This window comes from Podarcis liolepis (genome assembly GCF_965112155.1).
Source record: "Podarcis liolepis genome assembly, chromosome: 1".
NCBI classification, from domain to species: domain Eukaryota; kingdom Metazoa; phylum Chordata; class Lepidosauria; order Squamata; family Lacertidae; genus Podarcis; species Podarcis liolepis.
This window is the reverse complement of record NC_139554.1, coordinates 126,447,760-126,458,893: the sequence shown is the minus strand read 5'-3', so window position 1 is coordinate 126,458,893 and position 11,134 is coordinate 126,447,760. Positions and strand designations below refer to the sequence as shown.

At 42.0% G+C, this 11,134-nt stretch overlaps 1 protein-coding gene across 1 annotated transcript in view; it reads right to left on the bottom strand.

The window, feature by feature from the left end:
* Positions 1-2,375: 2,375 nt before the first annotated feature.
* PGAP1 (post-GPI attachment to proteins inositol deacylase 1) overlaps positions 2,376-11,134 on the bottom strand; it is a 58,437-nt gene continuing 49,678 nt past the window's right edge. The window contains exon 28 of the mRNA XM_083467955.1: positions 2,376-11,001. The gene's annotated coding sequence lies outside the window, so the exon portion shown is untranslated. The remainder of the gene's footprint in view (positions 11,002-11,134) is intronic.

Sequence of the window (11,134 nt, the reverse complement as noted above, 5' to 3'; positions counted from 1 at the left end):
GAAGACATATTTGAAAAGTAACAGGAGATATGGAAACAGATTAACACTAGCAAATACGAGGAACTTAATTTCTCGGGAATTTCAGAGTTTTGAAAATTATATTTTAAAGCAAGATACAGTCACAACGATTAATGCGACAGAAAACAGATTGGGTAACAGACTGGCAATATTGGAGAATCAATTTATAGTCCGAGAATAAATATGGATAGTTTTTTTTAAAAAAGGAAAATGTAACTGAAAAAGCAGTAGAAGACAGAAAACATAAATATGGCTTTCACAATTTTGGAAGAAGGATGAGATTTATTATACAATCATACAGAGGTATTTGGAGGGGGGGGATAAGGAACATTTTAATTTCAGAGGTTTGAATGAGAAAGCTGAAGATGTAAAAGCATATTTGGATGAGTTTTCTGCAGGATAGTAGTCTCCAAGTAGAAATGGTAATTGATGTGGTCTTCAGAATTATTTCCAAAATCTCTGAATCACACTTGATAGTTGTCAAGGTGAACTGATTGTAAATGAAGTTCCTTTTGCAGTGGAACTGCAGTTTTTAAATAAACTCAGTTTGAATATATATATATATATATATATATATATATATATGGGTTTCATCAACTGTTTGATTGTTGCTACTGCATTTACCATTTTTACCTATCTGAATAATGATGTTTCAGCTTAAAAATTGTTGGGTAAAATAAATAAAACAATTGTTCACACTGTTCACATTGGAATTCAATGTCACACTATTACAAATGTTTTGTCTGTTCAAAGATTTCCACTTGCTTCTGGGGGTTCTCCTGACTTCCTGAAACCTATTTCAGGGGGCGTAAAGGGACGCGGGTGGCTCTGTGGGTTAAACCACAGAGCCTAGGACTTGCTGATCAGAAGGTCGGTGGTTTGAATCCCCGCGACGGGGTGAGCTCCCGTTGCTCGGTCTCTGCTCCTGCCAACCTAGCAGTTCAACAGCACCTCACAGTGCAAGTAGATAAATAGGTATCGCTCTGGCAGGAAGGTAGACGGCGTTTCCATGCGCTGCTCTGGCTCGCCAGAAGCGGCTTGGTCATGCTGGCCACATGACCCGGAAGCTGTACGCCGGCTCCCTTGGCCAATAAAGCGAGATGAGTGCTGCAACTCCAGAATCGGCTGCAACTGGACCTAAAAGGGTGCACAGGAGTTGGGAGGTGGGGAAGTGAGCCTCACTGCACAAGCAGAAATCCTTGCCTAGGACACCTGTTCATTAGGTGAATAGCACCCTAAGTGTGCAATGATGTTTTCTCCATCTTCTTCAGGGGTCCTCAAACTTTTTCAGCAGGGGGCCAGTTCACTGTCCCTCAGACCTTGTGGGGGGCCAGACTATATTTTGAAAAGGGGAAATGAACAAATCCCTATGCCCACTGCACATATTGTATTTGCTGGCACCGATCAAAGCCCAGCCCCCTTCCTCCGCAGGGTGGGGAGAAGCCAGGAGGGAGGGAGGAGGTGCCACCACTGCGAGGGAAAGAACGCGCGTGCTGGTGCAGCCCAAGCGATCAGATACACACCGATTCCCGGACCGCCCACAGGCCGGATTTAGAAGGCTATTGGAACGGATCTGGGCCTTAGTTTGCCTACCCATGGTCGTCTTGATATTTTATAGTTTAGCAGAGCAGCTTGTAACACGCTGAAGGCTGTGACAAAATGTGGAGGACCACATGAATGAATTGTGAATTGAACTGGAATGGAATTACCGTATTTTTTGCTCTATAAGACTCACTTTTTCCCTCCTAAAAAGTAAGGGGTAATGTGTGTGCGTCTTATGGAGCGAATGCAGGCTGCGCAGCTATCCCAGAAGCCAGAACAGCAAGAGGGATTGCTGCTTTCACTGCGCAGTGATCCCGCTTGTTGTTCTGGGTTCTGAGATTCAGAATATATTTTTTCTTGTTTTCCTCCTCCAAAAACTAGGTGCTTCTTGTGGTCTGGTGCGTCTTATAGAGCGAAAAATACGGCAGTTCCTTTTTGGCAGGGGTGAACTGGAACTAAGCCTGCACACCAATAGGACTTTGTTCTTCCACAAGCAAAGCAGAGAGCTTGAAAGCTATTTTTGCACTAGGTTTGCCCAGCACAGAAAGAACTTTAAAACTCCATGCCTCGCTTGCATTTAACTTGTCAGGTTTTAACCAGCGGCCTTCAACTATGTATGGCTTCTGAAACTCTGCAAGTTTCACACGTAAGATGCAATCGTATTGCATGGCTCAATTATCTGTTACTGTGTAATACTGTCTAAATGCTGATTAAATATTTGCATGCTGTTTTATGAATGTGCTGTGTTCCCCAACTAGATGCTTTGCTTATGGTGTGCTATAGAAACTTATAAATAAAATAGCTTAACAATGCTGTTAACACACTTCTTTCCTTTTCGGTATTTTATTTCCTCGTGACACAAAATACCACATATGAGAAAAAGAAAAGCACCCAAATGCTCCAATACAAAGTACCTGAGCAAAGACTGAAGGCAAAAAATGTACATTATGATACCCAAAAGCACTTGAGCAAAGTAGAAATACAGTCAATAATATTCAGACGACAGCATATGGTCAGTTGAATGACACTTTTCAAATAAAAACAGTATAATTTATGACAAGTATCACTATACAGTACAAAGAGAGCATGAATGTTTTGTCATAATAGATTGTTCAAAATTTTGTATAATGTATGCACATCTTAAAAAATGAATGTTTATGTACACAGTAGAAGTAAGCCTGTTATGGAACGCATGAATGGTTCACTCCCCAAATCAGTGTCAAAGCGCATGCGCAGTTTTCCACTAGTGCAAAAGGTGCTCATTACCATTTCATGTAGGTTCATCAACAGAGTCGTGCGCACATCAGTCAAACTGATCGTCCCTATGCCCAATTCCATCAACATTCATACCAACCCCCCCACTCCCAATATAAATTTGCAAAATCACACTGCTTTGATATCCCCACCAGTTTCAAATCCTACACTGCATACTGGGGTTGACCTGTTCCCCCAGGTCACTCCGACCATGTTAAGTAGAGCATGAGAGATGCCACACAATCGTGTGGGATGCAGCGCAAGGCTGACTGCAGAGCGGAGGAACTGGAAGAAATTTGGAGGCGTGGAATGGAGCTTGGATCTTACACAAGTAGAAAACACCATTGGTCACACAAGAACACTGCTGCTTCCAAGCCAATGATTGTCTTTAAATTGTATGGAAAAATAATTTTGAAAACAATCACGTCAGCTTTTTAAAACTGAAATTATCATCAAAATGTTTCAAGATCATCTCTTCCACAACTCTTTCCTGGATACTCCACTCAGTAACCATACATCTTTAATTCATTCTTGTATTGAAAATTATCAAGTTAATAAAATGGAATGATATTATAGTTTGGCAGAAGTGTTTGTTGTTGTTGTTGTTCCATTCATTTCTTTTAATTATTTCAGATATAAGAATGAACACACACATCTTTAGTAAGTATCTACTTTAAAAAAGATGCTTAGAAGAGGAGTCCTTGAAAAAATGAAAAGGGATTGTTTTATAGAAAAAACAGACAAATGAAGAGAATAAATAAGCTTAGTATTTTAAAGAAATGTTGGAAGCAGACAGATGAAGAAGAATCCAACACTTTGCATTTAAACTTTAGGAACTATTTGCAATAAGAGGGTTTTAAAAATACACCCCAATTTCCCCCCAAAACACAGCTGTTAACGAAGTTTGTGAAGAACTTGAAAGGTTAAACATAAGATTTTAAAGCAGTATTTGGCAACAATCGTGTAGATGGCCATGCCATCTGAGGTGGGCAATCTCAGTGAGGTTCCCCTCAGTGAGGAATGCTCTCCTCAGAGGTTCACCTACTTCATTGTCCATTTGGCAACAAGCAAAGGCCTTCTTACTTTCAGAACTTATAAGATGCAATTTTAGTCCTGTTTTACGCTTTTCTTTTTGTATTGGCACTTGAACTGTTTTATTATTGATTGAAAGACAGTATAGAAATAATTAGCCGTGGGCTCTTTTCCCCTTCTGGCGCAGCTGAGGAAGCCTTTGTGTTCGTTTTTGATAAACTGCAGTTTACGATCTCATCTGAACCCAGCAAACTAGGAGGAGCTTAAGCTATGGCTTAAACAGGCCAACTTCAACCCATGTGCCACGAAGCTGATTTACCGTATTTTTCAATCTATAAGACGCACCAGACCACAAGACGCACCTAGTTTTTGGAGGAGGAAAACAAGAAAAAAAAATATTCTGAATCTCAGAAGCCAGAACAGCGAGAGGGATCGCTGCGCAGTGAAAGCAGCAATCCCTCTTGGTGTTCTGGCTTCTGTGATAGCTGCACAGCCTGCATTCGCTCCATAAGACACACACACATTTCCCCTTACTTTTTAGGAGGGGAAAAGTGAGTCTTATAGAGCAAAAAATACGGTATTTGCAAACAAAGCATTGTTAAGATTAACTGGTTTGTTGGATTTGGACAAAGCTTTCATTCACCTACTTGTGACTGCACTAAAGGAGGGCGATAGGAGCCAAAGACTTGCCTGGGCTTGTTCATTTCACAATAAACCACAGCTCACTGTGATAACGGAACACATCTTTTGTGCAATACTGACTCAGAAGTTTAACTGCTTCCCTCGAGAGACCTGTGCCTTTCAGATATAAACACAGACCTCCTGTTTATGTTAGCCGTCAATGTTTTCAATGTTGGGGGGGAGGAGCAAATTTGCACATACCATGAAATACATGTATGGATTGACTCCATCTACAGAAAAACCCACTGGTGGAACAACACACTTTGGGCGTGGTAGGTCTGTCTGTGCACTGTAGTGACCATGCCCATAACCAAGTGTTGAAACAGGGTGACCCAACTTTGATAATGCATCAGGGCATTGATGAAGTCCTTGTTTCCTTTTACCAAACGGTGGCACAATACATTCACTGGGCACAAAACAATTCAGTCTAGAGCTACAGATAGTTACAAATGCAATTAGTTCATTTAAGGCATGCGCTTGACTGGAAAAGTGGGAATTTAAATCAGGTCAGGTTTCACTCTTTAGGGTTTTGCACGGCATTCTCACATATTTATTTCACTTCTGAATCCACACACTGAAGTGGAGCTATTTCTTCATACAAAACGCATTAGGTTTATCAGCATTGTCAGTTTAAGAGCAAAACACGGGTCCAAACTCAACAAAGACCTATACGCCACTGCTTGTCAGTTGTTGTTGCTCCTGCTACTACTTCCTCCCACCCCAGTTTTTTGCTATCACAAGGCCGGTGTCAAAACCAGTAAATTTTGCAAGCTCCTAATAAAGCAGCCATGTGTGGCTGGCGGGTTACACGTTGCAAAGGCCTACTGTAAAACTCTTAAGACATTTTAGTGAGATTCTAAAACAAGAAATTCTTTTAGACAAGGTTGCCAATTCGTCAAGTGTCACATCAACAAGTAATGGCCTGTATTACAGAGCGCTGCACATAATTGGGCCGAGTTCCTTAAATTAAGCTTTGTGTCTTGCTTAAATACATGAACAGCCAACTCATTTTGGTGGAATAATGACTACAACTGAGAGAGCTTTGTAAGGTGTGCTCCAGGACCTTCACACACAACTGCTGTAGCTCTGACTTTCCATCTTTACAAATTCCTCCCCATTCTGCATGAAAATGCTACTTGGTTTTAGTAGTATGTCATGCACAGTACAAGGAGCCACTATTTAAAAAGTGCGTCTGAATGTGTCGGTTCTATGGATTGGGTCTCAGGGTACCTGGGCTTTCATACAGTCCTCACACATTACTGAAAGACTGTAGAATTTGCTCCTATATAACGTGCATTATTTGGGATATGGAAAGTGCTGCCATTTTGAATTTAAACTTTTGGTAAAATTGGGCTAAGACTGAAATCCTACAGACGCTCACTTGTGAGTAAATTCTATTAAACTTAATGGAGCATCCCTCTAAGTAGGTATGTGTGAAAGTGCTCTGTAAAACTCTATATCCAGTATATAAACAAGATGCTTCTTAAGGAAGGTTTTCCTGTAGATAATCTGAACTATCGTAAATCCTTATTACACAGACTGGTATCAAAATACCAGGCACTTGTAAAGATGAATAAAGAATCCACGTGCCACATTGCTTCAAAAGTACAGATCCATTTATCAAGCATAGTTCATTGGCAAAAATATTCAGAGGTATGTTAATTGATGGTAATTTAGTAAAGTACATGAGTTTCTAGGAAATGAAAACTATAGTGTTATTATAGAGGTTGCTAATTCCTGTTGCAATCTAGCTATATATATTTTTTCTAAAAAGGGATATAAAAATCTAATACTAAACTAAGTAAGAATCTATCATATTAAACATAAATGAATTACAAAATGAACTTTTTAGGCTGCTTAGTGGCTAACAGTTCTCAAGTTGTTCATAGCATATACAGCAGCGAGCAGACAAAGCATTGTTGTACCAATAGTACAGAGCACACACACCATATCTTAAGAACTGAAGTTTATGAAATGCTCGCATCGTAAAATGACATTGAGGTTCAAGTGCGCAAGCAAGTCATCACTTTGCTTAAAGTGATTTCATCATCAGAAAATGGTTTCCATGTACTTCTGACATTTGTTCACAGGCACCAGAGCAGAATTTGTGATCAGAACTTAGATATACATAGCATCTCTTTGTGGAGGTAAGAAATCATTTTTTGAGGCATATAATCTAATGGCAAAGCAATATTCTCAAATCTGGTCAATAATAATAAAAGATTCCTAGGCTAGGATCCAGAGAACTATTCTGGAAATGTTTAAGAACTCAGGCATCCTTCCTTTGAACAGCAGGGCTTCAAACCACCATAAACTTATTTTTGAAAGCCTCTTCCCAAGTTGCTATGCAGCGGTGGGGGAAAAGGGGTTGTTTTCTGATAAACCTAAGTCAAGAAGTACCTCTTTGGGGCAAAGGAATTAGTTATGCAAAGTTGTGGATGATAGGCCTTCTTGGTTGGCCTCAAAAAAATCCCCAGTACTTTTGACTTCCTATACCCAACAGTTCAAAGGGAAGGGGGGAATAAACCCCCACCACTTCGTCTTTAGGCAGCTACCGTTCATAATCTCCAAACTGCTTTCTGAATCTGTAAGACGTGTAAAAAGCAATTCAAATGTTTTCAGGGGAGCATTTGCTTAAATTGCAGTGATGGCGGCAGCAAGGGGGAACCAGACAGACACATGCTCCTTTGGATGTGGCTTAAAGTTCAGTGATGTTTTCATTTAAACAAAATAGTTGCAGAATTTCCGTATTCCTTTCACAGTGCAACACTATGCATGTCTACTCAGAAGTGTGTGATGTTCCATGGGACTTACTCCCTGGGTAGCTCGTATAACAGAGGCGGATTTTTTTTGGCCAAGGGCCATTTTAAGGTTGGGCCCACCCTCTTGAGGGCCACACGCCAACAATGGTGGCCGTTGCCAAAGTACATGCTCTGCACTTACACATGTATCGCCACGTACAGAGAGCAGAATTCAAATGTAGATACAGGCACGCATCACACTCGTTCCCAATCAGTGTTGGGCTTGGTGCAGAGATTTAAGGCTCTCCTCTCAGCCATGTGCTGCAGTGGGAAGGAAGATAGGGACTGGCAGGCCACTTTAAGTGGCCTCGTAAGGACTCACCCAGTCCAGGCCTTCACTACCCAGTGCTGCGTAGGATAGCAACCTTATGCCATAGCTGTCAACTTACAGATTTGAAAATAAGGGACCAGCGGCCTAAATAAGGGATTTTAGTCAACCAGCAGCCAAACGAAGCCTCAAGCGGTGGTTCCTACAGCGCAGCAACCCGGCAAAGGGAATGCAGCAAAGAAAACCACCGCCACCTCTCCGCTGGGAAGCGCTGAGCAAAGGCGAGTCCCCAGGCAATGCGGCCGATTTGATCAGCACAAAGCATGTAAGCTCCACTCTCCAGTCGTTCTGAGACTCCTTATTGGGTGAGCAATGCAGCCAAGCAACACGGTTGGAGCCTCCCTCCTCCCTGGCCGGCAGGGAGGGAGGGAGAGGAGCTGCTTCCTTTGAAACCCGGGAAATTTAAGGGACATCATCAATAAGAGACAGCAGCAGGACACGGCGCTGGGATAAGGGACTTTTCCACCAAATAAGAGACGGTTGACAGCTATGCCTTATGCACACCTGCAGACTTATCTGGGAGTAAACCACACTGAACTCCTTGGCTAGGCTTGTGCTACCGGGTGTCTTTCAATTCACGAAGAGCAGCAATTCCAAATGAAAAAGCCAAAAAGGGGCGTGTGTGTTATTTATGGGTTGGAGAAAACGGTCCCAAGTGCAAAAAAGGCAAACGACGTCAGAGACCCAAATTGCAAAAGCAACACCACAGTACTACCAACGTCCTGATTCGCATAGAAAAGGTAATTAAAAAGACTTACGTATCTGAACTATGTAGAACCCACACAGCATATATGAAGTTAATTCAAAGAGCAGTCAACTCACCCATTTCACAGATGAACTTATATTCAGTGCTATTATGACCTAATTAGGAACTGGGCGTGGCTTTGCCCCTGCCCCAACTGCAGCATAAAAGTTGTGAAGCGAAGCCAGGTAATTCAGAAGCACCTGGACCTGTTATGAAGGAGAAGCTCTTGTCAGCATCGTGACTGGAAGCATCAGGCTTCCAAGTACCCAGGCCAACACATGAATTTGAAGAGCACTGTGGTGCCCTTGGTACAACGGAACATTTGGCAAGCGTCTTTTCTATCGGAGCAGTACTTTGACAGGAGAGCAAAAGCCTCTGCCAAAATTCTCCCTAGCATACAGCTATTAAGAGGCACAGGAGGCCTTGTAGCTTCTCTTCACATTGCCAGCTACTGGCAAGCAAGAAGCCCTACTTAGCAATCAGGATTAACTCCTGGCACAGCCTATTAAGCAACCCAGCTAACAAGGGACAGGTGCACACACAGAGTACACCAACAACTCAATTTTTGTCACTTGCACACCAAGTTAAATTCCATGTAATCAGCTGGAAATTAGATCTCAAGAAATAAGAGCACTGTTTGCCCGAAGGCCTTACCTCTTAAGAGTAGCAAGGATATAATTTTTATAGGATAAAAATTATGTAAAGATACCGAGACCATAAAACTAGATGAAGTGTTTTAAAATACTTGTTCCAGTTATAAAGCTCTTCATGGTTCATACAACAGCTTTGAAGTACTAAACTTGTTAGCAGGCTTGCGGTACCAGTTCTACAGTTAAAAGAATTTCTTTTTAAATCCAGAGGTTTTGCATCCAAGAAAACTGAATGATTAATATATATATATCTATATATACAAGCCAGAATTAACTGAGGCACTTCAGGCAGGAATGGTACAAACTGGTTAAAGGTAAGACAGACATGTGTACACTGTTAACTTGGTTCAGAGGAATGGCTCTCTTCCCCGATTACAAAAGGGAGAGGAAGCGAGCCATCGTGTAAGATCAGCACTCAGGTCTCAAGGCAATGGATGCACCAGAAATAAATAACGAGATATACAAGTGTCTATGCAGGTAGGCCGACCAGCTATGCTTGCAGGTTAAGTGGCTACATTTGCAAAATGACTGCAGTTTTTTTCCAAGGTGATGGTGCAATGCAAGAAGAGCAATGTTTGCTGTTGGATTAATGCCCTGTACATTTCACCAGAAGGTACCAGAAAACGTGCTGCTCCTTTATAAATGGTTTTATATGTGATCAGTATTTGCCACTCAATAGTTATGCCCAAAGGCAGATTCTTTTAAAACTTCTTTGTACATAGAGATAAATACTTGCTTCTCATATCCACTGACTACTTGTTGAGATGGGAGTGCCAATGTGTAGTTCTGCCTTCAAGTGATTCCCGTTACCGCCATGGTGTTGAGTAACTTATCAGTTACACATTATCTCACCGAGTACCTCAGGGGTCCATTTTGTTTTAATAATGTCTGTATGAAACCACTGGAGGTTGTCCAGATTTCAGGCCGACAGCTTTCTGGGGGCCTTTTGTTATGCACGAGAGAAAACAAGCTCAATACAGTAGAATTAAAGCTAATATTGTGGGCGACTGATACGATCTTGAGGCAGAGAAATTGCTTACATGGTACGGGATTTCATTGCCCTTCAAGGAAACTGCCTATATATGTGGGAAGCATCTCCTAGTCACCTGAGCTTCTACATTGGCTTCCAAGCACAATTTAAGGTGTTGATGCTGACCTTTAAAGCCCTAAATGGCCTTGGCCCTGAAGGAGTGTCTACAACCCCCCATCGTTCAGCCCAGACAACTGAGGTCCAGCTCCGAGGGTCTTCTGGAGGTTCCTCACTGTGAGGAATGAAGTTACAGGGAAGCAGGCACAGGGCCTTCTCAGCAGTGGCTCCCATCAATGTCAAATTATATAAACAACTTTCTGAAGACATGTGAAGGCAGTCCTGTATCGGGAAATTTTAATGTGTGATGTTTTGCTGTGTTTTTATTCGGTTGGAAGCCGTATGATTTGTGATGATGATTACTGAAGCCAGAAATGCCTTACTAAAACACTCACATTTAAATAGCTGAACAGATATATATTTTGGTCTTGAACATATGCACATACTGGGAAGCTCATATGGGTGTGCTATTCCCAACACAAAGTATTGCTAAAGTAGGTATCCGTGTAACTGTCTACATGTTTCCATGTACACTAGCATGAATCTCTATGTACAGAAAGTCACCCGAGAATCTGCCCTGAGCTTCACACTGCAGTGTAACAGTACAAAGAGCATACACATCTGCTGATATACCGTATTTTTCGCTCTATGACGCACCAGACCACAAGACGCACCTAGTTTTTGGAGGAGGAAAACAAGAAAAATTCTGAATCCCAGAAGCCAGAACAGCAAAAGGGATCGCCGCGCAGCGAAAGCAGCGATCCCTCTTGCTGTTCTGGCTTCTGGGATAGCTGCGCAGCCTGCATTCACTCCATAAGACGCACACACATTTCCCCTTATTTTTTAGGAGGGAAAAAGTGAGTCTTATAGAGCAGTGTTCCCCAACCTTGGGCCTCCAGCTGTTTTTGGACTACAACTCCCATCATCCCTCGCTAGCAAGACCAGTGGTCAAGGATGATGGGAATTGTAGTCCAAAAACAGCTGGAGACCCAAGCT